This window comes from Pseudorca crassidens, chromosome 12 (genome assembly GCF_039906515.1).
Source record: "Pseudorca crassidens isolate mPseCra1 chromosome 12, mPseCra1.hap1, whole genome shotgun sequence".
In the NCBI taxonomy this organism is placed as follows: domain Eukaryota; kingdom Metazoa; phylum Chordata; class Mammalia; order Artiodactyla; family Delphinidae; genus Pseudorca; species Pseudorca crassidens.
The window spans coordinates 27,010,158-27,034,425 of NC_090307.1; the positions used below are offsets into that span (position 1 = coordinate 27,010,158).

The window sequence follows — 24,268 nt, forward strand, 5'->3', positions numbered from 1 at the left end:
ATGCCTAGTCCAGAGCAAGGGTGACAAGAATTTAGTTTCTTTAAAACAAAGGAGGTGCCCTTGCACCTGCAGGACAATTTGTTGCCCCATCCATAGGGAGGAATAAGCTTCCTGTTATGGCTGCAACTGCTAAGAAGCCAGCCTTGCTACGATTTCTCCCAGATGGTTTTAGATACCGTGTGGCTGACAGGGTCTTGATGCTCCAGCCGGGTGTCAGGTATGAGCCTCTGAGGTGGGAGAGCCGAGTTCAGGACATTCGTTCACCAGAGACCTCCCAGCTCCATGTAATATCAAACAGCAAAAGTTCTCCCAGAGATCTTCATCTCAACGCTAAGACCCAACTCCACTCAATGACCAGCAAGCTACAGTGCTGGACAGCCTATGCCAAACAATTAGCAAGACAGGAACACACCCCACTCATTAGCAGAGAGGCTGCCTAAAATCATAATAAGGTCACAGACACCCCAAAACATACCACTGGGCACAGTCCTGCCCACCAGAAAGACAAGATCCAGCCTCATCCACCAGAACACAGGCACCAGTCCCCTCCACCAAGAAGCCTACACAACCCACTGAACCAACCTTAGCCCCTGGGGACAGACACCAAAAACAATGGGAACAACAAACCTGCAGCCTGTAAAAAGGAGACCCCAAACACAGTAAGTGAAGCAAAATGAGAAGACAGAGAAACACACAGCAGATGAAGAGGCAAGGTAAAAACCACCAGACCAAATAAATGAAGAGGAAATAGGCAGTCTACTTGAAAAAGAATTCAGAGTAATGATAGGAAAGATGATCCAAAATCTTGGAAATAGAATGGAGAAAATACAAGAAACATTTAACAAGGACCTAGAAGAACTGAAGAGCAACAAACAATGATGAACAACACAATAAATGAAATTAAAAGTTCTCTAGAAGGAATCAATAGCAGAATAACTGAGGCACAAGAATGGATAAGTAACCTGGAAGATAAAATAGTGGAAATAACTACCACAGAGCAGAATAAAGAAAAAAGAATGAAAAGAATTGAGGACAGTATTAGAGACATCTGGGATAATAAATGGACCAACATTCGAATTATAGGGGTCCCAGAAGAAGAGAGAAAGAAAGGGGCTGAGAAAATATTTGAAGAAATTATAATTGAAAACTTCCCTAATATGGGAAAGGAAATAGTCAATCAAGTCCAGGAAGCACAGAGAGTCCCATACAGGATAAATCCAAGGAGAAACACACCAAGACACATTAATCAAACTATCAAAAATTAAATACAAAGAAAAACTGTTCAAAGCAGCAATGGAAAAGCAACAAATAACATACAAGGGAATCCCCATAAGGTTAACAGCTGATCTTTCAGCAGAAACTCTGCAAGCCAGAAGGGAGTGGCAGGACATATTTAAAGTGATGAAAGGGAAAAACCTACAACAAAGGTTACTCTACCCAGCAAGGATCTCATTCATATTCGATGGAGAAATTAAAACCTTTACAAACAAGCAAAAGCTAAGAGAATTCAGCACCACCAAACCAGCTTTACAACAAATGCTAAGGAAACTTCTCTAGGCAGGAAACAAACGAGAAGGAAAAGAGCTACAATAACAAACCCAAAACAATTAAGAAAATGGTAATAGGAACATACATATCAATAACTACATTAAATGTAAATGGATTAAATGCTCCAACCAAAAGACATAGACTGGCTGAATGGATACAAAAACAAGACCTGGATATATGCTGTCTACAAGAGACCCACTTCAGACCTAGGGACACATGCATACTGAAAGTGAAGGGACAGAAAAACGTATTCCATGCAAATGGAAATGAAAGAAAAGCTGGAGTAGTAATTCTCGTATCAGACAAAATAGACTTTAAAATAATGACTATTACAAGAGACAAAGAAGGACACAACATAATGATCAAGGGATCAGTCCAAGAAGAAGATATAACAATTGTAAATATTTATGCACCCAACGTAGGAGTACCTCAATACATAAGGCAAATGCTAACAGCCATAAAAGGGGAAATCGACAGTGACACAATCATAGTAGGGGACTCTAACACCCCACTTTCACCAATGGACAGATCATCCAAAATGAAAATAAATAAGGAAACACAAGCTTTGAATGATACATTAAACAAGATGGACTAAATTGATATTTTTAGGGCATTCCATCCAAAAACAACAGAATGCACTTTCTTCTCAAGTGCTCATGGAACATTCTCCAGGAGAGATCATATCTTGGGTCACAAATCAAGCCTTGGTAAATTTAAGAAAATTGAAATCATATCAAGTATCTTTTCCGACCACAACGCTCTGAGACTAGATATCAATTACAGGAAAAAAATCTGCAAAAAATACAAATACATGGAGGCTAAACAATACACTACTTAATAACCAAGAGATCACTGGAGAAATAAAAGAGGAAATCAAAAAATACCTAGAAACAAATGACAATGAAAACACGGTGACCCAAAACCTATGGGAAGCAGCAAAAGCAGTTCTAAGAGTGAAGTTTATAGCAATACAATCGTACTTCAAGAAAACATCTCGGGCTTCCCTGGTGGCGCAGTGGTTGAGAGTCCGCCTGCCGATGCAGGGGACATGAGTTCGTGCCCCGGTCTGGGAGGATCCCACATGCCGCAGAGCGGCTGGGCCCGTGAGCCATGGCCGCTGAGCCTGCGCTTCCAGAGCCTGTGCTCCGCAACGGGAGAGGCCACAACAGTGAGAGGCCCGCGTACCACAAAAAAAAAAAAAAAAAAAAAGAAAACATCTCAAATAAATAACCTAAACTGACACCTAAAGCAATTAGAGAAGAACAAAAATCCCCCAAAGTTAGCAGAAGGAAAGAAATCATAAAGACCAGATCAGAAATAAATGAAAAAGAAATGAAGGAAATGATAACAAGGATCAATAAAACTAAAAGCTGGTTCTTTGAGAAGATAAACAAAATTGATACACCATTAGCCAGACTCATCAAGAAAAAAGGGAGAAGATTCAAATCAATAGAATTAGAAATGAAAAAGGAGAAGTAAGAAGTGATGCTGTAGAAATACAAAGGATCAGGAGAGATTACTATAAGCAACTATATGCCAATAAAATGGACAACCTGGAAGAAATGGACACATTCTTAGAAAAGCACAACCTTCTGAGACTGAACCAGGAAGAAATAGAAAATATGAACAGACAGATCACACACACATTGAAATTGAAACTGTGATTAAAAATCTTCGAACAAACAAAAGCCCAGGACCAGATGGCTTCACAGGCGAATTCTATCAAACATTTAGAGAAGAGCTAACACCTATCCTTCTCACTCTTCCAAAATATAGCAGAGGGAGGAACACTCCCAAAGTCATTCTACAAAGCCAAAATCACCCTGATACCAAAACCAGACAAAGATGTCACAAAGAAAGAAAACTACAGGCCAATATCACTGCTGAACATAGATGCAAAAATCCTCAACAAAATACTAGCAAACAGAATCCAACAGCACATTAAAAGGATCATACACCATGATAAAGTGGGGTTTATCCCAGGAATGCAACGATGCTTCAATATATGCAAATCAATCAATGTGATAAACCATATTAACAAATTGAAGGAGAAAAACCATATGATCATCTCAATAGACACAGAAAAAGCTTCTGACAAAATTCAACACCCATTTATGATAAAAACCCTGCAGAAAGTAGGCATAGAGGGAACTTACCTCAACATAATAAAGGCCATATATGACAAACCCACAACGAACATCATTCTCAATGGTGAAAAACTGAAACCATTTCCTCTAAGATCAGGAACAAGACAAGGCTGTCCACTCTCACCACTACTATTCAAAATAATTTTGGAAGTTTTAGCTACAGCAATCAGAGAAGGAAAAGAAATAAAAGGAATCCAAATCAGAAAAGAAGGAGTAAAGCTGTCACTGTTTGCAGATGACATGATACTATACATAAAGAATCCTAAAGATGCTACCAGAAAACTACTAGAGCTAATCAATGAATTTGGTAAAGTACCCAGATACAAAATTAATGCACAGAAATCTCTTGCATTCCTATACACTAATGATGAAAAATCTGAAAGAGAAATTAAGGAAACACTCTCATTTACCATTGCAACAAAAAGAATAAAATACCTAGGAATAAACCTACCTTACGAGAGAAGAGACCTGTATGCAGAAAACTATAAGACACTGATGAAAGAAATTAAAGATCGTACCAACAGATGGAGAGATATACCATGTTCTTGGATTGGAAGAATCAACATTGTGAAAATGACGATACTACCCAAAGCTATCTACAGATTGAATGCAATCCCTATCAAACTACTAGTGGCATTTTTCACAGAACTAGAACAAAAAATTTCATAATTTGTATGGAAACACAAAAGACCCCTAATGGCAAAAGCAATCTTGAGAAAGAAAAATGGAACTGGAGGAATCAGGCTCCTGGACTTCAGACTATACTACAAAGCTACAGTAATCAAGACAGTATGGTACTGGCACAAAAACAGAAATAGATCAATGAAACAGGATAGAAAGCCCAGAGCTAAACCCATGCACATATGGTCACATTGTTTTTTGATAGAGGAGGCAAGAATATACAAGGGAGAAAAGACAACCTCTTCAATAAGTGGTGCTGGTAAAACTGGACAGCTACATGTAAAAGAATGAAATTAGAACACTCCCTAACACCATACACAAAAATGAACTCAAAATGGATTAAAGACCTAAATGTAAGACCAGACAGTATAAAACTCTTAGAGGAAAAGATAGGTAGAACACTCTTTGACATAAATCACAGCAAGATCCTTTTTGACCCACCTCCTAGAGAAATGGAAATAAAAACAAAAATAAACAAATGGGACCTAATGAAACTTAAAAGCTTCTGCACAGCAAAGGAAACCATAAACAAGACCAAAAGACAACCCTCAGAATGGGAGAATATTTTTGCAAATGAAGCAACTGACAAAGGTTGTTTTTTTTTTTTAAAGAAGATGTTGGGAGTAGGAGTTTATTAATTAATTTATTATTTATTTTTGCTGTGTTGGGTCTTCATTTCTGTGCGAGGGCTTTCTCTAGTTGTGTCAAGTGGGGGCCACTCTTCATCGTGGTGCACAGGCCTCTCAATATTGTGGCCCCTCTTGTTGTGGAGCACAGGCTCCAGACGCGCAGGCTCAGTAGTTGTGGCTCACGGGCCTAGTTGCTCCGCGGCATGTGGGATCCTCCCAGACCAGGGCTCGAACCCGTGTCTCCTGCATTAGCAGGCAGATTTTCAACCACTGCACCACCAGGGAAGCCCCTGACAAAGGTTTAATCTCCAAAATTTACAAGCAGCACGTGCAGCTCAATATCAAAAAAACAAACCACCCAATCCAAAAATGGGCAGAAAATCTAAATAGACATTTCTCCAAAGAAGATATACAGATTGCCAACAAACACATGAAAGAATGCCAACATCATTAATCATTAGAGAAATGCAAATCAAAACTACAGTGAGATATCATCTCACACGGGTCAAAATGGCCATCATCAAAAAATCTACAAATAATAAATGCTGGAGAGGGTGTGGAGAAAAGGGAACCCTCTTGCACTGTTGGTGGGAATGTAAATTGATATAGCCACTATGGAGAACAGTATGGAGGTTCCTTTAAAACCTAAAAATAGAACTACCATATGACCCAGCAATCCCACTACTGGGCATATACCCTGAGAAAACCATAATTCAAAAAGAGTCAGGTACCACAATGTTCATTGCAGCTCTATTTACAATAACTAAGAAATGGAAGCAACCTAAGTGTCCATTGACAGATGAATGGATAAAGAAGATGTGGCACGTAAATACAATGGAATATTACTCAGCCATAAAAGGAAACGAAACTGAGTTTTTTGTAGTGAGGTGGATGGACCTAGAGTCTGTCATACAGAGTGAAGTAAGTCAGAAGGAGAAAAACAAATACCTCATGCTAACACATATATATGGAATCTAAAGGAAAAAAATAATTGTTCTGAAGAACCTAGGGGCAGGACAGGAATAAAGACGCAGATGTAGAGAATAGACTTGAGGACATGAGGAGGGGGAAGGGTAAGCTGGGACCATGTGAGAGAGTGGCATGGACATATATACACTACCAAATGCAAAATACCTAGTGGGAAGCAGCCGCATAGCACAGGGAGTTCAGCTTGGTGCTTTGTGACCACCTAGAGGGGTGGGATAGGGAGGGTGGGAGGGAGACGCAAGAGGGAGGAGATATGGGGATATATGTATATGTATAGCTGATTCACTTTGTTATAAAGCAGAAACTAACACACCATTGTAAAGCAATTATACTGTAATAAAGATGTTAAAAAATTCAAAGAGAAAAGGTAGTTAGAAAATAAAATGCATACAGGAAGATATTTCGTTCAAGATTTTTTCTTTTTTTTTAAAGAAGATGTTGGGGGTAGGAGTTTATTTACTTATTTATTTTTCCTGTGTTGGGTCTTCGTTGCTGTGCGAGGGCTTTCTCTAGTTGCGGAGCGGGGGCCACTCTTCATCGCGGTGCGCGGGCCTCTCACTGTCGCAGCCTCTCTTATTGCGGAGCACAGGCTCCAGACGCGCAGGCTCAGTAATTGTGGCTCACGGGCCCAGTTGCTCCGCGTCATGTGGGGTCTTCCCGGACCAGAGCTCGAACATGTGTCCCCTGCATTAGCAGGCAGATTCTCAACCACTGTGCCACCAGGGAAGACCTCGTTCAAGATTTTTAAAAGCCACCTAGCTGACATCAAAAGGCTGTAATCAATGAAAGCATACCTCTCTTCCCTACCACAAAATTTAGAATAATACATTCAATATAAAGGCGACAATACTAAGGTGACTCCAACAGGTGAATTTTCATTATGGTGTCTATAGCACTGTGAAATATCTGTCAACTGTAAGCAAGATGATTCCTGGGCTGGACTAACTCAAGCTTTCTCCTGTTGTGTGTTAGCAGCCTGTGTTGATCTCAGCAGCCCACCTGCTGATGACCAGTGTGACACGTTCCTGAGATGGGAAGCACTAAAGTTCTGTGTTTTGAAACACACTTTTGAAAAGAGGAAAAGATGAGTTATAGACTGGGAGAAAATATTTGCGAAAAACGTATCTATATCTCTCTATATAATATATATGTAAATAATCAAGAATAAGAAAACAAACAACTCAATTATTAAGTGGACAAAGTATTTGAACAGAAATTTCATCAAAGAACAGGTATAGATGGCAAATAATCACATGAAAAGAAGTTCAACGTCATTAGTCACTGGGCAAATGTAAATTAAAGCCATAGTGAGACATCATTATATACTTGTTAGCATAGAAAGAAAAAAAAATGACGATACCAGTACTGGCAAGTTCAGCCCTCATACATTGCTGGGAGGAATGCAAAATGTTACACCACTTCAGAAAACAGTTTGGAAATTTCTTAGGTTAAACATTCACTTACAATATGATCTGGCAATTCCATTCCTAAGATAAATGAATATTTATTCCCACCAAAACAACTATTCCCACGAAAACCTATACATAGTTATAATAGCATTTTTTTTTTTTTAAAGAGTTTTTTCTTTTTTTTTTTTTTTTCCATACGCGGGCCTCTCACTGCTGTGGCCTCTCCCGCTCGGGACACGCAGGCTCAGCGGCCATGGCCCACAGGCCCAGCCGCTCCGCGGCATGTGGGATCTTCCCGGACCGGGGCACGAACCCGTGTCCCCTGCATCGGCAGGCAGACTCTCAACCACTGTGCCACCAGGGAAGCCCCTATAATAGCATTTTTATTCATAATTGCTACAAACTGGAAACAACCCAAATGTCTTTCAACTGGATAGATATTAACTGTGATATGTCTATACAATAGAATACTTAGCAATAAAAGGAAATACTGCTGATATACACAATAATATGGGTGACTCTCAAATGCATTGTTAAGTGAAAGAAGATAGACTCAGAAAATTACGTAACATGAGATGCCCTTTACGTGACATTCTGGAAAGGGCACGAAACAGATTAGTAGTTGCCAGCAGATGGGGGTGGCAGGGGATATCGACTACAGAGAGTCATATGGAATTTGAAAGGGGGGATAGAACTGTTTTATTTATTTTAATTTTCATGGTGGTTACACAACTCTGCTTTTGCTAAATCTCCTAGAACTGTATAGTTTAAAGGGTGAATCTTAAGGTAGGTAAATGTGATGGTTAATTTTATGTGTCAACTTGACTGGGCTAAGGGGTGCCCAGAGAGTGGTTTATGAGGAAGTTTCCAGAAGAGATTAACATTTGTATTGATAGACTGAGTAAAGAAAGTTGCCCCCACTGGTGCACGTGTGCATCATCCAGTCTGTTCTTGAGGGTGTAAATAGAACAAGAAGGCAGAGGAAGGGTGAATTTGCTTTTTTTGGCTTGAGCTGGGACATCCATCTTCTCCTGCCCTCAGATATCTGCTTATGGTTCTTGGGCTTTTGGACTCAAACTGGGAATTATACCATTGGTCCTCCAGTTCACAGGTCTTTAGACTTGGACTTACACCATCTGCTCCCCTGGTTCTCAGGCCTTCAGACTCTGAATTACACCACCAGCCTTCCTGGTTCTCCAGCTCGCAGACAGCAGATCATGGGACTTCTTGGTCCCCATAATAAAATGAGCCAATTCCTGTAATAAATGTCCTCTTTATCTATCTACCTATCTATCTATCTATCTATTTATCTGTCTATCTATCTACTATTGGTTCTGTTTCTCTGGAGAACCCTGACTAATACACTAAATATATATCAATAAACCTGACCCTCTTAAATAAAAAATCCATATCAACAGAATAAAGAAGAATCATATAATCATCTCAATAGATGCAGAAAAATGTATTTGAAAAATTCATTAAAAACACTCATTCATGATAAACATTCTCAACAAACTAGGCATGAAAGGGAACTTCCTCAACTTAATAAAGGATATCAAAGAAAAACCTACAGATAATATAATTAATGGTGAGATACTGAACAATTTTCCTCTAAAATGGGAAAAAGGTAAGGATAGCCACTCTCCCATTTCTATTCAAAATTGTTCTGGGAGCCCTAACAAATACAGGGAGGCAAGAAAAAGAAATAATAGAGTTACAAAGGAAAAAAATATTAACTTTGTGTGCACAGATATGATTGTATATGTACAAAACCAAAGGAATCAAGAAAGAAACTTCTAGAACTAATAAGTGCTTCGTACTATGGGGCACAAGATCAATGTTCAAAATTATTCCTATTTCTATATACTAATGATAAACAATTGAAAAACAGGGTTTAAAAGATGCCATTTTAAAGCAACAAGTTCTCAGTCAGAGAAAAATACTGTATGATATTGCTTATACGTGGAATCTAAAAAATACAACAAACTAGTGAATATAACATAAAAGAAGCAGACTCAAAGATACAGAGAACAAACTAGTGGTTACCAGTGGTGAAGGGAGTGAGGGGGAGTGGGAGGTACAAACTACTGGGTGTAGAATAGGCTCAAGGATGTATTGTACCACGTGGAGAATATAGCCAATATTTTGTAATAACTGTAAATGGAAAGTGACCTTTAAAAATTGTATATATAGGGCTTCCCTGGTGGCGCAGTGGTTAAAAGTCCGCCTGCCGATGCAGGGGACATGGGTTCGTGCCCCGGTCCGGGAAGATCCCACATGCCGCGGAGCGGCTGGGCCCGTGAGTCATGGCTGCTGAGCCTGCGCATCCGGAGTCTGTGCTCCGCAACGGGAGAGGCCACAGCAGTGAGAAGCCCGCGTACCGCAAAAAAAAAAAAAAAAAAAAAAAAAGGTATATATAAAAACAACAACAACAACTCCTCGGTAGCAGTGAGCACATCTAGTGGCCAGATCTTTGTTTCTAAAACCATTCTCCAATGAACAGGAGCAGGGTCCTTGGTGAAATGGCTGATTCTAGGACTGGGACAGGAAATACACAGGATGAACCTGGAGCATCCTGCAGTGCCAGAGAGTAAGTGCTAAGAGTAACTGCAAACAAACAAAATCAAAAACCACTTTGATAGGGATATATCAAAGCAACACAAGAAACTGAAAGAGCTCCCAAAGGCTCAAAGCTGGAACAATTTGTTCAACAAAATAAATAAAGTAGTACTAGATTATAATCCAAAGTATGTAATAAATATCCGTGAGTCCATACTCTTATAAACAAATGACTGAATAAATAAATAAATGGGGAAGGAAAGATCACCCATGCAGAAGAATTCCAAATAATTTATGTAGATATACTACTTCCACACTCCCAAAGTGTGGCTGACCACAGTGACTTCTTTCCAAAGAGTATGTATGGAGTATAGTATGGAGTGCGGGGAAAAAGTAACTTTACAGGGGAGAAGCCTGACCAACACTGCCTCAGCCAGGTGATCAAGGAAGGTAAAATCAAGAGTGATTAGTATGTACATTAGCATGCAAAAAAGGGTACTGCAGTACCCTTGTACCCTTGCACTGCAAAAAAAAAAAAAAAAAATTTGTTTTCATATTGCAAAGACATGTCCTCATAAAAGAAATATAATTATCTAATGATACAATAAATATTTGTTTAAAAAATTGAGGGGCAAAACTAATAAAAGCAAACAAAACCTGTATCAATGTCTAACAAATTAAATATTCTTAGAAACCAAATTTTATAAATGTAAAACATTAAAAACTAAAGTCATTGAACCTTCTTGATACAATCTATACAAAAAAGACTAAGGAAGTCTGAATAAACTCTGGACTCTACTTAATAACAGTGTATTAATATGGGTTGATTGATTGTTACAAATGCACCATACTAATGTAAGTTGTTGACAACAGGGGAAACTGAGTATGTGGGGCATATAGGAACTCTGGACTATTTCACAATTTTTCTTTAAAACTGTTCTAAAAATAGTTTATTTTTAAAACGCCACTCACAATAACATCAAGAAACATAAAATATCTAGGAAGAAATTTAATGAAAGACGTAGAAGCCCTCTATGCTGAAAACTACAAAATATTATTGAGAAAAACTCAATAAAATATGAACAAATGAAGATGTATTCTATGTTCAAAGATTGGAAGATAATATATTTCAGATGTCATATTGTTAGGATGACATCCCATTTTTGTTTAGTTTTTTTAATTTGAATTTAAAAAGATTAAAGTATAGTTGATTTACAATATAGTGTTATTTTCTGGTGTATAGCAAAGTGATTCACATATATATGAATATATATATAATCATTTTCAGATTCTTTTCCATTATAAGTTATTACAAGATATTGAATATAGTTTCCTGTGCTACACAGTAAATCCTTGTTGTTTATCTAGTTTATATATTGTAATGTGTATCTGTTAATCCCATACTCCTAATTTATCTCTCCCAGCCCCTTTCCTCTTGGTAACCATAAGTTTGTTTTCTATGTCTGTGAGTCTGTTTCTGTTCTGTAAATAAGTTCATTTGTATTAATTTTTTAGATTTTACATATAAGTATTATCACATATTCATCTTTGTCTGACTTCACTTAGTATGATAATCTCTAGACCATCCACATTGCTGCAAATGGCATTATTTCATTCTTTTTCAGGGCTGGGTAATAGTCCACTGTATATATGTGCCACATCTTCTTTATGCATTCATCTGTTGATGGACACTTAGGTTGTTTCCATGTCTTGGCAAATAGTGCTGCTATGAACATTGGGGTGCATGTATCTTTTTGAATTAGAGCTTTTGCCTTTTCTGGATACATGCCCAGGAGTAGAATTGCTGGATCATATGGTAACTCTATTTTTAGTTTTTGAAGGAACCTCCATACGGTTCTCCATAGTGGCTGCACCAATTTACATTCCCACCAACAGTGTAGGAAGGTTCCCTTTTCTCCACACCCTCTCCAGCATTTATTATATGTAGACTTTCTGATGATGGCCATTTTGGCTGGTGTGAGGTGATGGCTCATTGTGGTTTTGATCTGAATTTCTCTAATAATTAGTGATGTTGAGCATCTTCTTGTGTGCCTGTTGGCCACCTGTAGATGACATCTCAGTTATAATTCCATCAGAATTTTTGTAGAAATGTCAATTTCTACTTATTAAAGCTGATTCTAAAAATGCATATGAAATTGCAAAAAGACCTAGAATAAGCAAAAAAATCATAAAGATTGAAGTTGGAGGACTTATACATTCAGATTTCAAGACATATATAAAGTTACAATAGATGAGACAATATGTACTTGGCATATGGATTATTAAATAGATGAATGGAATAGAATATCAAATCTGAGTAAACCCATAGATACGGTATAACTTGATTTTCTATAAAAGCACTAATGCATTTTGATGGGAGAAAAACGTCTTTAACAATAAACGGTATTGGAATAACTGAATGTTCTTATGGAACAAAAATGAACCTTTACCTCTACTTCACACCACACACAAAGATTAATTTGAGATGGATTATAAATTGAAATACAAAAGCTAAGTCTATAAACCTTCTAGAAGAAAACAGAGGGAAATATCTTTGCAACCTTGGGGTGGAAAAAGAATTCTTAGAGCTCCAAAGTACCTAATCAGAAAAGAGAAAAAATAGATTTGACTTCATCAAAATTTTAAATTTCTAATAATCAAAAGACAGTATTAAGAAATGAAAAAAATCACATTCTAGTGGGAAATATTCATGAGCCACATAGATCTGAAAAAGGACATGTATACAGAATATATTTTGAAGACCTCCTACAAACAAATCCATAATAAAAGACAAATATAACAGCATTATGAAAAGGGCAAGAGTTTTAAACAGGCTCTTCATAAAAGAAGATATAAAAGCTGCTAATAAGCATATGAAAAAGCTCTCACTTCCTCTTCCTTTTCCTCCAACGCCTTCTTTAGCCACAGGGATCAGATAAGTGTGTGTGTGTGGGTGAGGGGAAAAGGAACCAATAGGGTGAGTGTGTGTGTGTGTGTGTGTGTGTGTTTAGAGAGAAAGAGAGAGAGATTAAGGAACTAGCTTTTGCGATTGTAGAGGCTGGAGAGTCTAAAATCTGCAGAGCAGGTTGGCAGACTGGAGACCCAGAGAAGAGCTGAGGTTGCAGCTGAAGTCTGAAGGCCTACTGGAGGCCGAATTCCCTTCTTCTCAGGGGAGGTCAGTCTTTTTTCTCTTAAGGCCTTCACCTGATTGGGTGAGGCCCACCCACATTATGAAGAATAATCCACTCTACTCAGAGTCTACTGATTTCAATGTTAATCTCATCTAAAACTTCTAGAATAGTGTTTGACCAAGTATCTGGGTACCGTGGCCTAGCCCAGTTAACACGTAAAATTAACCATCACATTGAGCAAACACTGACTGGACCTAACATCCCTAGGTATGCCTGATGGTGATATAGTAATGAAGGAGATAAAGGTTCCTGTCCTCAGCTCTCCACAGTCTGGCCAGGTAGGGCAGCTGCACACAGAGGAGGAGGCAAAGAGCTTAGCCTGCAGGTGGGCATGAAGGAGTGAAGGGCGGGAAGGTGACATTTGAACCAAGTCTTGAAGGTTTATTACTATATCCTGAGCTCCCAGAACAGTGCTTGGCACATAGCAGGTGCTCAACAAGTATTTGTGAATGAAGCTGAAAGCCATAGAAAGAGAGGTAGATTAAGATAGTGACAGTCGTCACATGCCTGGCTGAAGAGTTGAACACAATGGAGAGTGACGAATGGATTTTAAACAGCACATGAGATCAGCATTGACAAGCAGTTGGTGGCCGTGAGGAGAAAAGACTGTAGGGGCTGACAGGGGAGACAGGAAGAACCATCCAGAGTCTAGTACACTAGACCAGGCATGACGTAAATAGGAAGCTAGCTAAGGCGTTGACAAAGCCTAATTGGTAAGGGGTGAAGAGGAGGTTTAGGAGGTGGGACTGAACGTTAGAGAGGCTCCAGGGATGCACCCAGCACAGAAGGCCCTCATATACCCTTATTTTACAGATGGGGAGTCTGAGACTCAGAGAGGGGAAGCAACTTGCGTGTGGCCACACAGCATGCTGACAGCATATATTGGACGGCAACTCAGCTCCCATCTCTGGTCAGGTGTTCCTTCCATGCCAGACAGTCTGTGTTCTGCTCTCTCTTGCTCTCTTAGCCAACCTTGTCCTCAGGAAATTTCCAAAGTCATCCCAGCCTCTGCAGTGGGAGGGGAGTCCCCAGGCCTCCTTACTCAGCGCTGCCTCTGGCTGCTGACAGGCCGGAGAGGCAGTGGGTACCGCGGTGAGCGAAGGTCACCTGAGGCTTCTCCTGGAGCAGCTGCCTGCTCTGCACAGCTATGAGGCTGACCCCCAGCGGCAGTTGTTATTTTAAGTAATTCATGCTGGAGGAGGAAGCGACTGAGGAAAATGTGAAAATGAGTAGCTATTGCGAGATGTGTGTGATAAATGAAGCAGGGAACATAAAGACAGACCAAGAGGCACATCTGTTATTTTTGTTCCTTTTTATAGCAACATCTAAGTCAGACTTTTCACACCAAGTAGGAACCTTAGCTGCTGAGCGATTTCCTGACCCAAGCACTCATGAGCCCGGATGGCAGGGGAAGGAGGGAGGGTGCCGTCGGGGCCCTGGGAACAGTGTGTGAGCCCTCAGAGAAGTACCCCAGGCCCAGGCGCCAGGCACAGCCGATCTGAGGCTCTGAGCAGGGGGCGCTGGAGGGCTTCGAAGGCCACTGTTCTTCTCACTTCCCCTCCGTTTACTGAAGAATAGGGTGGCGACCTCAGTCAGCCCCTAAACCCAGGGATGTCCGCACCCACACTGCCCCTCACCAGCAGCCAAGAATGCAAGGGGGCCGTTTTCACAAGAAGATGGACCCGGTACCCTGAACCTGGGGGAATGCTGGCTTTCTCTTTCAAGGCGCTTTCCCTCTGTTGAGAGGCAGAGGGAGTGCCCGGTGCCGCCGTGCCAGTGGGGACTGAGCCTGGGGGTGGCCAGAAGTGTCCTGGCGGAGCGAGCTTCCTGCAGGGGGACTGTCTCTGTTCCGAGACTCATCAGCGGCTCAGAGGAGGGATTGAGGGGCTGCTGGGGGAGCCGTATCCCTGAGACGGCCCCCGTCAGCCTGCTCAGGGCCTCCCCTGGATGCACACGGGAGGCTCTGGAGCATCCTGGGAGCGTGGAGGGATTAAGCCGTTAGCCACGAGCACCTTCGCTCTCATTGTTTGTTTCTGTTGATGGTGCGCTCAGCTGTGTGCTGAGCGCTACTGTGGGACTCAGGGAGAGAGGGGGTCTACCCTTGCCTGGGCACAGTAACCTCCTGGTTGGAGCCGGAGCAGCTTCAGAGAAACAAGAGGTACAGATGAGCGGGAGGACGGGAGGCAAGACCAAGGCTGGGAACAGGGGCGGGAAGAGGGTTCCAGGAAAATGATTGAATACTTGGAAAAATTGCAATGAGGCATGCAGCAGAGAGGGACATGGCCTTGTCCAGGAGTGGGGCTGGAAACCACACGTCCACAGACCTCCCTGTCAGCATGACTGGGTAGTTTTCTCCAGCACTGGGGACAGCCTGGAAGCAGAAGTGGGTGGCGAAGTCATCACTGGCTGTGCATTGGCCAGGCAAGCCCTGCACAGCAGGAGGACCATCCTCCCCTTCTCCCTTTCATTTGGAGCAGGAAGTAAGCAGCGGCTAGGTGTGGCTATGTGACCAGGTTCTGGCCGATGAGAGATAAGAGGAAGGTGTTGGATGGGAAGGTTCCAGAGCAGGAGGATAGACTGCTGGGGCTTTCCCTTTTGTTCTCCCCTCCTCTTCCTTCCTCCGTTATGCGGTCTGGAACGTAGACACCATGGCTGGTGCTCAAACAGCCATCTTGGACTATGAGACAACGTGCAAACAGTTAAGAGAAGAGCATGGGTCCCCCATCCACTTAGAGCCACCATCCCCTCGGGGCTAACTACCTCTGGATTCCTTTTATGTGAGAGAAAAATAAACCCTGATGACCTTAAGAACTGCTATTTTGAGTTTTCTATTATACGCCACTGAACCTAATTCTAACAGACACAGATCAAGTATGAGGAAATTGTGGGTAATTATAAGGATGTCAGTAAAGTGATTGACCATGGGGTCTGAGCAAAGTAGGAAAGAAGCCAGGAGGTGGCGGGTACACTGGGAATGGGGACTCCAGCACCCTTTGGGCACTAATGCAGCAGAGTAGTCTATTGGGAGCAAGGGATATTTAAGAATGGAAAACAGGAAGTTGTGGTTAGAAAGCAGAATTTCTGATTTTATGGTTTCAGAGTCTGCGTGACAAGATGTGGTCATAGTAAGTGCTAAGGTTTCCTAAATACTTCCTGTGCGACCGGCTCCCTTTTAAGTAATTGGTGTGCCTACACTCCCTCCTCACTATAATTCAGGAAGGTAGTTTCTTTTATTAGCCTATTTCATAAATAAAGAAACTGAGGCTCAGAGAGGTCAAGAAACTAATCTGAGGGGACGAAACTGGTGACTGGCTGGGTTGGCAGTAGAGCCCAGGTGGTGTGACTCCAGCGCCCAAGCTCTCAGCCAGCCCTGGCTTCTGCCTTGCACGGCACTGGGGACCACCGGGCAGAGCGGGGAGAAGCGTGTGAGCCCAGCGGGATGAAGGCCTGCGAGACTGGCCGGAGGCTGGGTGTGCGAATCCTCCAGCATGGTGGCGGGAGGTGAGGTGGAGGGGAGGCGGTGAGTCACAGCACCAAGCGCTGAGTCGACAGACCCCTGCGCTGGGCCCTGGGGTTCTGAGGGCTTGGAAGACGACACAGGGCCCTAGGGAGCCAGCACCCTGCAGCGTGAGTTAGATTTCGGCTGAAGCAGAAGAAAGAGAGGCTCTAGAACCAGATGGCCTAGGGTCAGATCCCATCTTCCTCACCGTGTCACCTTGGACAAGTTACTTAACCTTTTGTGCCTCAGTGTCCTCCTGTGTATGGGCATAATAGTAGGTCCTACCTCATAAGACTATGCAGATAAAATGAATTAACACCGGGGAAGCACTATGGACAGCGCCCACAAGGTGAGCACTCAATACTCTTGCCGCTGCTGTTTCACAGAGCTCCGTGGAGAAGGGAAGGGGCAGGGATAAGAGTGGATCAAGGTGAGGGCAGACGGTGAGAGGATTCCATGCAGGAACCACGGGGCCAAGCCACCTGTCAGGGAAGACTCTCTTCCTTCTCCTCTGCACATCACTCTGGACGTGTCCCTGGGCCTCCTCTCCTGGGTCACTTGCTTGTCTGTCTCATGTTTATAATATGAGAAACCACCTGACTCCTTCTAAGTAAATGTCTGAGCATCTCGGGAAGGGTGAGGAGTTTTCCTCTAAACTCCCATGGGTTTCTGAACCCATCCCCGGGTATCACTAGGCACCTGTTTCATGGTCACTGTCCACATGGTGTTTGTTGGATGACGGCATGAGCTCATGTGGCCAGGATGCGGCCTGACTTTGGTCCACTGCCCTCCTCATCCGGCCAGGTGACCGGTTTTCAGCCCCGCCCCTGCCCTGGCTGTAGACACTGCCTTGGCCCTGACTGTTTCACATTCCATCTGGTTCCAGAGGGTCCCACACACTATGCACGGCTAGTGATTTCCTCACTCATGTCTGCAGTTATTATTAGGCACTGTTGGAACACAATCCTGCTGAGGGAACTGTTTTTATTAGCAAGTGTCATAAGGTTGATATTTGTGCATCTGTTTAGGAAACATTCTGGCGAGGCTGAGACAAGTATTAGTGAGGATGCCAGCGAGTCTGGGAAAGAACCAGGCATCCCTGGGCCAAAAAAGCACCTGGATGGCTACAGGACTGTGGGCAGGTCAGAATTCCCTCCCCAGTGTCCCCACCCCCCGTCAGGAGGGCTGCAGCTCCAGGCAGTGGCTGGCCCAGCCTCAGAGCCCAGGGTCTACCCTTACCTGTGCTGCTGACCCGCTGTGTGATGATGGGCAAGTCATCTTGCCTCAGTGGGCGTCACAGTGTCAATCTGTGGAATGGACATAATGAGTGTCATCTCACAGGGTTTTTAAAAGGCCCAACAAAAAGTATAAAAATGAAAGTGCAGTGGCTATCATATGGGCCCCCATGTGTGGAGTGCCAGCACGCACGGGTACTGTGCGGAGTACAGGAACCAGCGGATTTGACCCTCAGGACGGTGTGTGGGCTGGGGTGAGAGAGGTTACGTCTCTTCCAGATTCACAGAGGCTGTGAGCAGAGAGGCTGAGATCTAGATCTTGGTGAACCTGGCTCCAAAGGTCATGCTGCGCCAGAAGGCACAACAGCCTCAAAAAATTACCACCCACCCACCCCCGACCTCCAGCTTGTCTGGGAGGCCCGGGAAATGAGGAGAGCAGAAGAGAAGATGGGGCTAGGACAGAGCTGCGAAGGAAAAGGGAGAAAAGGGAAGGATTCCAGATGGGCAGATTGGATTGGGGGGAGCACAGGAGGGCTCTGGGCGCTGGTGGTTTCTTTTTTTTTCTTAGTGGTAGTTACCTGGGTGTCTTCACTTTGTGATAATTTATGGACCCGTACACCATGATTTTTACACTTTTCTGTACATATGTTATACTTTTTTAAAAGGTTAAAAAGAAAATAGGAACTTTGTAGCATAGTTAGTACAAATGTATTTTTAAAGTTCATACTCATTATTACTTATGCAGATCTCATCTGCGTCTATTCTAATGACACTAAAAAATTATGTTTAAGAATCTGAAGGTATCCAAGTAAAATTCCCAAGCGCCCGGGTCAATGTATAAATCCCAGAACTGAAATTCTGAGGATCATTGACCCTTCCCTGTGGCTGACTAACTCCTGACATGGAACCCACCAGCGGTCGTAGGTCATCCTTCCTTCTTTTCCCATCCAGAAGGTGATTTCCTCCAGCTTCCCTTTTATTTAGGTTGACTACAAAACTCAGGTTAGCTAATGAGGTGTGAGCAGAAGTGTTATGTGAAACTTCAGAGAATGTCTTTTTAAAAAAATTTTTTACTGGAGTATAGTTGATTTACAAATTTGTGTTAGTTTCAGGTGTAAAGCAAAGTGAATCTATTATACATATACATATATCCACTCTTTTTTGGATTATTTTCCCATATAGGCCATTACAGATTATTGAGTAGAGTTCCCTGTGCTATACAGTAGGTCCTTATTGGTTATGTATTTTATATATTGTAGTGTCTATGTGTCAATCCCAATCTTCCCATTTATCCCTCCATCCCTTACACCCAGAGAATGTCTTTAAATGGAGAAAGACCTCCATTTCTTTATCTCTTTCCTCATCTTGTTAACTGGGACTTAGATCTGATGGCTGGAGCTCTGGTGTCTATTTTGGAACATGAAGACAAGAGCTACTTCCTTGGAATATTAAAGTGATGAGCTAGAAGGAGCCTGGATCTTCAAAGACTTTTTTGAATGAAGCCATTCTCCTAGCCCTAGATTGCTGTTGGATATCTGTTATATAATAGAAAAGAATGTATAACTTTATTGGATTTCTGTCCCTCAGAGCTGAACCTGATTCTAACTCATATTCCCGCCATGAAAGACATGATGGCTTTTCCTTGTCCTCCTTGGGCCTCACCGTTAACCAAGGAGCTGTTGGGAAGCCAAGCTGTCACTCACCAGCCTGAAAAATACCATTAACCACTTCAAAAGATTAGGCTTTAAATGAAAGCTGAATGGACAACCCAAGTCGTATGATCTTAGGGGATCCAGGGGGTCTCCCAACTACCTCTCTCACACACATGGTGCCTGAAATTCTATCTTTATGTATTAATTCATAAGATTATATGTCTATGAGAATTCCTACTCAAATGATTCTAGTAGGGGTACTGTACTTTACTATATTATATTATATTACTTCTCACATTAGCATGAAGGCTTTTATCTTAGAAGTAGAGACTGAGTTAGAGAATTTTAAAGATGAATGGGACCTTGGGGGATCATTTAGCCCAGTGTTTTCAAACTATGCTTCAGTAAGCCCATGCCTTTCTGTGAGGGTGCCTAGGGAATGCTGTTTGGGCTGAGAAGGGGCACAAGGGGAGGGATGAAGAACACAGAGCACCCTTTTTCTTTGAAGCCAGGATTTTAATGCTGGAAAAAGTTTTAAAAACCAGAGCTCTCTTTTCTTTTATAGGCTCAAAGTCCAAGGTTGCCAATAGATTAATCAAGCCTGAATTCAGATGGCCAGTTAATGGCAGAGCCAGACCTAGGATTCAGGTTTTTGATGCTTAGGTCATGCTCTTTCCATGATTCCATACGTCCTTAGGTCAGCTTCAGGCGTGTAGTGAGACACAAGACAGGTAATCTTTGGTGGGAGGAAAGTGAAGGGGGCAGATCGTGGTCTGGGCTCCAGTGGGGATGCTGGGCCAGCAGATAGGCTGGACCAGGAAAGCCACCGGGGATTCCTGACCACCTTCACAAATTCGTTAAGACTCAACTCTCCCTCTATCTCCAGCCGTAGTAAATACTGCTGTCTAGAGCTGTACAGCTCTATAGTTTACAAAATGCTCTTACATTTAATCTTCACAGACTCCTCCTTTGAGGGGTAGGTAGTATATTTTCCAGTTTACATATGAAGATACCAGTGGGCTACAGAAGGTAGCTGTCTCTCCTGAGCTCACAGAGCTGTGACCTAAAACGTGTCACCTTCTGACTCCCCATCCCTAGCTCTTTCCCACCATCCAACAGCATCCCCAACCTCCAGGACACTGTCAACCACTCTCTCCCTCCTGGCAGGCTTTGCAGCCAAACACCAGGGCGTTCAGAAAACAAACATAATCTGCTTCCTCACTTGTAGGTTGGCCGACCTGTTGCCTGGCTTCTCTCTTTTCCTCTGAGCTTGGTGACTGTAGTCATGGGTGTAGCACCAGTAAACCAGTAACATGTGTTGGGGGTTGGTGGGATGGGCAGGAGACAGAGCCATGGGTGATGCTGTACATGGTTCTGAAATGACATTTCTGGGATGTTGAAGGGGCACAGTTCCCTACTCTCTCATTTCTTTTTTCTCAGCACTACTCGGTCACAGCAACAGTGTCCTATTAAAAAGAGGAAAAGGGAAACATAAGTGAAAAAAAAATGCTGCTCTTGGTGGAAATGGTGATTGACTCTCCAACATTCATTCCATCTTCAACTCTGTAGCAGGAATGTGGTTTCTGGAATTGACCCCAGCTCTTGGGAAGGGTTCTTAGTAGACTAAGCCAACCATGATAACACCATTGCCTTGTCAGTGATTGGTTCAAGGACCCAGATGTAAGCCAATCCCGTGCATGGCATCCGTCCAGTGATTATTATGGGTTCCAGGTTGGAGGAGAGTGTCTTTCTCTTTCTTCCTCTCTCTCTCTTTCTCCCTCTGTTCTGCTAATGTCTCAATTATTGCTGAGAGCCACCATATAACCATGAGGACAGCCATGCTTAGGAAGAAGCCTATACTTTGCATGGCAGAGCTAAAGATAGAAAGAACCTGGGTTCTAGAAATACTGGTTAGCTAATTGTTGATCCCACCTCACCTCTAGTTTTTCTGTTATGTGGGAACATAAATTTCCCTATGGCTTCTGTTATTTTACTCAAAAGCTCTTAACTGGTGCACTGACCTTCAAGACACAAGATTTATTATCTCCAGAAGTGAGATGGAGTCTCATCAAGCAGCCCATATTCATGCTCAGTGGCTCCTGATGACCAGGGGCATGTATTTATGGTACAGCTGGTCAAAGTTAGAGGGCATTCTATGCATGGGAATGTCATCCTGTGATCTCCAGGCTGCACTTCAAGGATAAATGAATCTGTGCTAACCTGTTGCCAATGGATAATGGATTAACATGTTGTCATCTATCAGGCCTTTGTAGACATAATGCCTGAACCCAGGGGGATGCCTTTTACAGTCACTCTTTATGTCAACGGAGTAGGACTTTTGCGCAGGGCTCTGCCTATCTCATGATATGGACCAGGGGTAGCCACCTACAGCCTGTGGGCCAACTCTGGTCATGCCCATTCATTTCTGTATTGGGCAACGGCAGAGCTGCCTGCAACAGAAGGGGTATGGCCCATGAAGCCTACAGAATCTGGCCTTTCCAGTAAAAGCTTGCTGACCCCTGGTATACAGCACCATCTGCTTGGCCTGTAAGTAACAACGGTCTGGGCAAACCCACCACATAGCAAGGCCAGGCCATCCTACTGGTGACTATGCTCATGGACGAGGCTCTGTTTTCAGGGTCTTCAGGCAGAATACATCAATCCTGTTGTTTTTCATATGAAAGTACTGACAAGAAAACATTATAAGAAATTTCCTTTAAAGAGTCCTGTTTCCACTAATTCCTATTATAACATCAGATCCATGTTCCTCCAGAAAACCACTCTCCATTAGATTGCACTGAAGACACAGGAGGATGTGGTCAAGGTGCTGTTCACCTGAAGGTTTCCTTCCAGTACTCTCTGTGCAGCTCTCCTGGGACTGGCCTTCGTTACAGGCACAGATGATACTTCACATTAAATTTCCTTCCATCAGGAGCACTGAACGAAAGCTATCAGAGCCTTTCCCAAGAGCAGGGCTTTAAAAGGGAGGGGAAAGAGCGTGTTTTTGTACCAGGAACCAGAGGGAGCCCTGGGAAGTGAAAAAAAAAAAAAAAAAAAAGTGTATCAGAGATGGGCTCTGAGCTTCCCAGTGTACAGTGGACCTGTTCCGAGCATGCTTACCGATTTCCATGAATATCAAATGAGCTGGATGGTGAAGCACTGACTTCGGTGACAGCTTTCATGAAGCAGTGAGCCTGTGCCTCTACTCCTTGCCTGCTCCCCTGGAAGGGGCAGAGAATGCCTTCTCAAGTTGGTACCGTAATGAGAAATCCATGGTGGGGTCACCTGCCAGTGGGGTGTGGGGCGCTGCAGCAGTGGGGAGGGGTCTGTCACCTCCGTGTCTTTGCAGGCATTTCTCCCTCACACTGTTCTCCACCATCCTGCAGATTGATTTATCTAAAATGCAAATCTGAGCATATCATTCCCCTACTTAAAATCTTGCAATATGGGCTTCCCTGGTGGCACAGTGGTTGAAAGTCCGCCTGCCGATGCAGGGGACACGGGTTCATGCCCCGGTCCGGGAACATCCCACATGCCGCAGAGCGGCTAGACCCGTGAGCCATGGCCGCTGAGCCTGCGCGTCCGGAGCCTGTGCTCCACAATGGGAGAGGCCACAGCAGTGAGAGGCCCGTGTACCACAAAAATAAATAAATAAATAAATAAATAAATAAAAAATAAAAATCTTGCAATAGTTCCATGGATAAGTCCCAGCTTCCTGTGCTCTGGCTCCTGCCACCTCCCAGCCTCATCTCCAGCCACACTGAGCCGGTTGTGCCACGTCTGCTGCTGACCACATGGCTCCTCTGCCCAGCATGCCTCGTCCCAGTGCTCTACCTGGCCAACTTCCTTACCTGTCTCAATTCATGTCAAACACCGCCTCCGCTGGACATCTTCCTTGCCATTTGGCCCCTGCCCACCTCTCCACCCCTGACACCCCGATTTGGGTTTACAGTCACACTTATCCTGCTCTAGGGCGCTGTGTGTCTGTCCTCACTGTGCTGTGAGCTCCTTTAAGGGCACAGACTATGACTTACTGATCTCGTTTCCCTGGCATGTCATACAATACCAAGAACATGGGAGCACCTCCATCATGGCTACCGAACATCTGGAGCTTTTAGGCCCCAGGGTGGTGGGTAAATGACACGTGCTCTGCTGTGGCCATGGCGTTAGGGCTGGGAACCTCCCCTGGTGCCTTAGAAATGGATGATCTCAGGGGAGCAGTCATCCCTTTCCATTTCTCAGGTACCTAAGGAACATTAAACATTTCTAGGCAGCTACATTGATAGGCATTGTTTGAAATTCTGGCATTATACAGACCAGCAGCAAAATGTGACTCGGGGCCAGCCCTGGGTTGTAATGAAAAACATTCAGCTGAATTCGTCAGTGCTCTTCCTCAAAGGACAGGACCTGATCCCAATGTTTCTACCCCAGGACTCTGCCTTTAAGGTGAGCAAAGGAGATACCAGGTCCCTTTTTGGCCACCATGTCATCTAAGTGTGTTCGTTTTTTGGCTGTGCTGCACGGCTTGTGGGATCTTAGTTCCCTGAGCAGGGATTGAACCCGCGCCCTTGGCAGTGAAAGTGCAGAGTTCTAACCATTGGACCGCCAGGGAATTCCCTCTAAAAGTGTTCTGAATGACATTATTATAAACCGTGTAGCTGTTTCTATCTGTGGGAATATGACATGCCCGAAGTAGCAATGAATGTCTCTGCACTGCAGTGCCCTGGATGC

At 43.2% G+C, this 24,268-nt stretch overlaps 1 long non-coding RNA gene across 1 annotated transcript; it reads right to left on the reverse strand.

The window, feature by feature from the left end:
• Positions 1-6,398: 6,398 nt before the first annotated feature.
• Positions 6,399-22,201, reverse strand: LOC137204106 (uncharacterized). Its single transcript, XR_010933425.1, has 3 exons — positions 22,114-22,201; positions 17,890-17,957; positions 6,399-6,751 (listed from the first exon to the last, which is right to left on the reverse strand). It is a non-coding gene; the product is annotated as an uncharacterized lncRNA (long non-coding RNA).
• Positions 22,202-24,268: the final 2,067 nt, after the last annotated feature.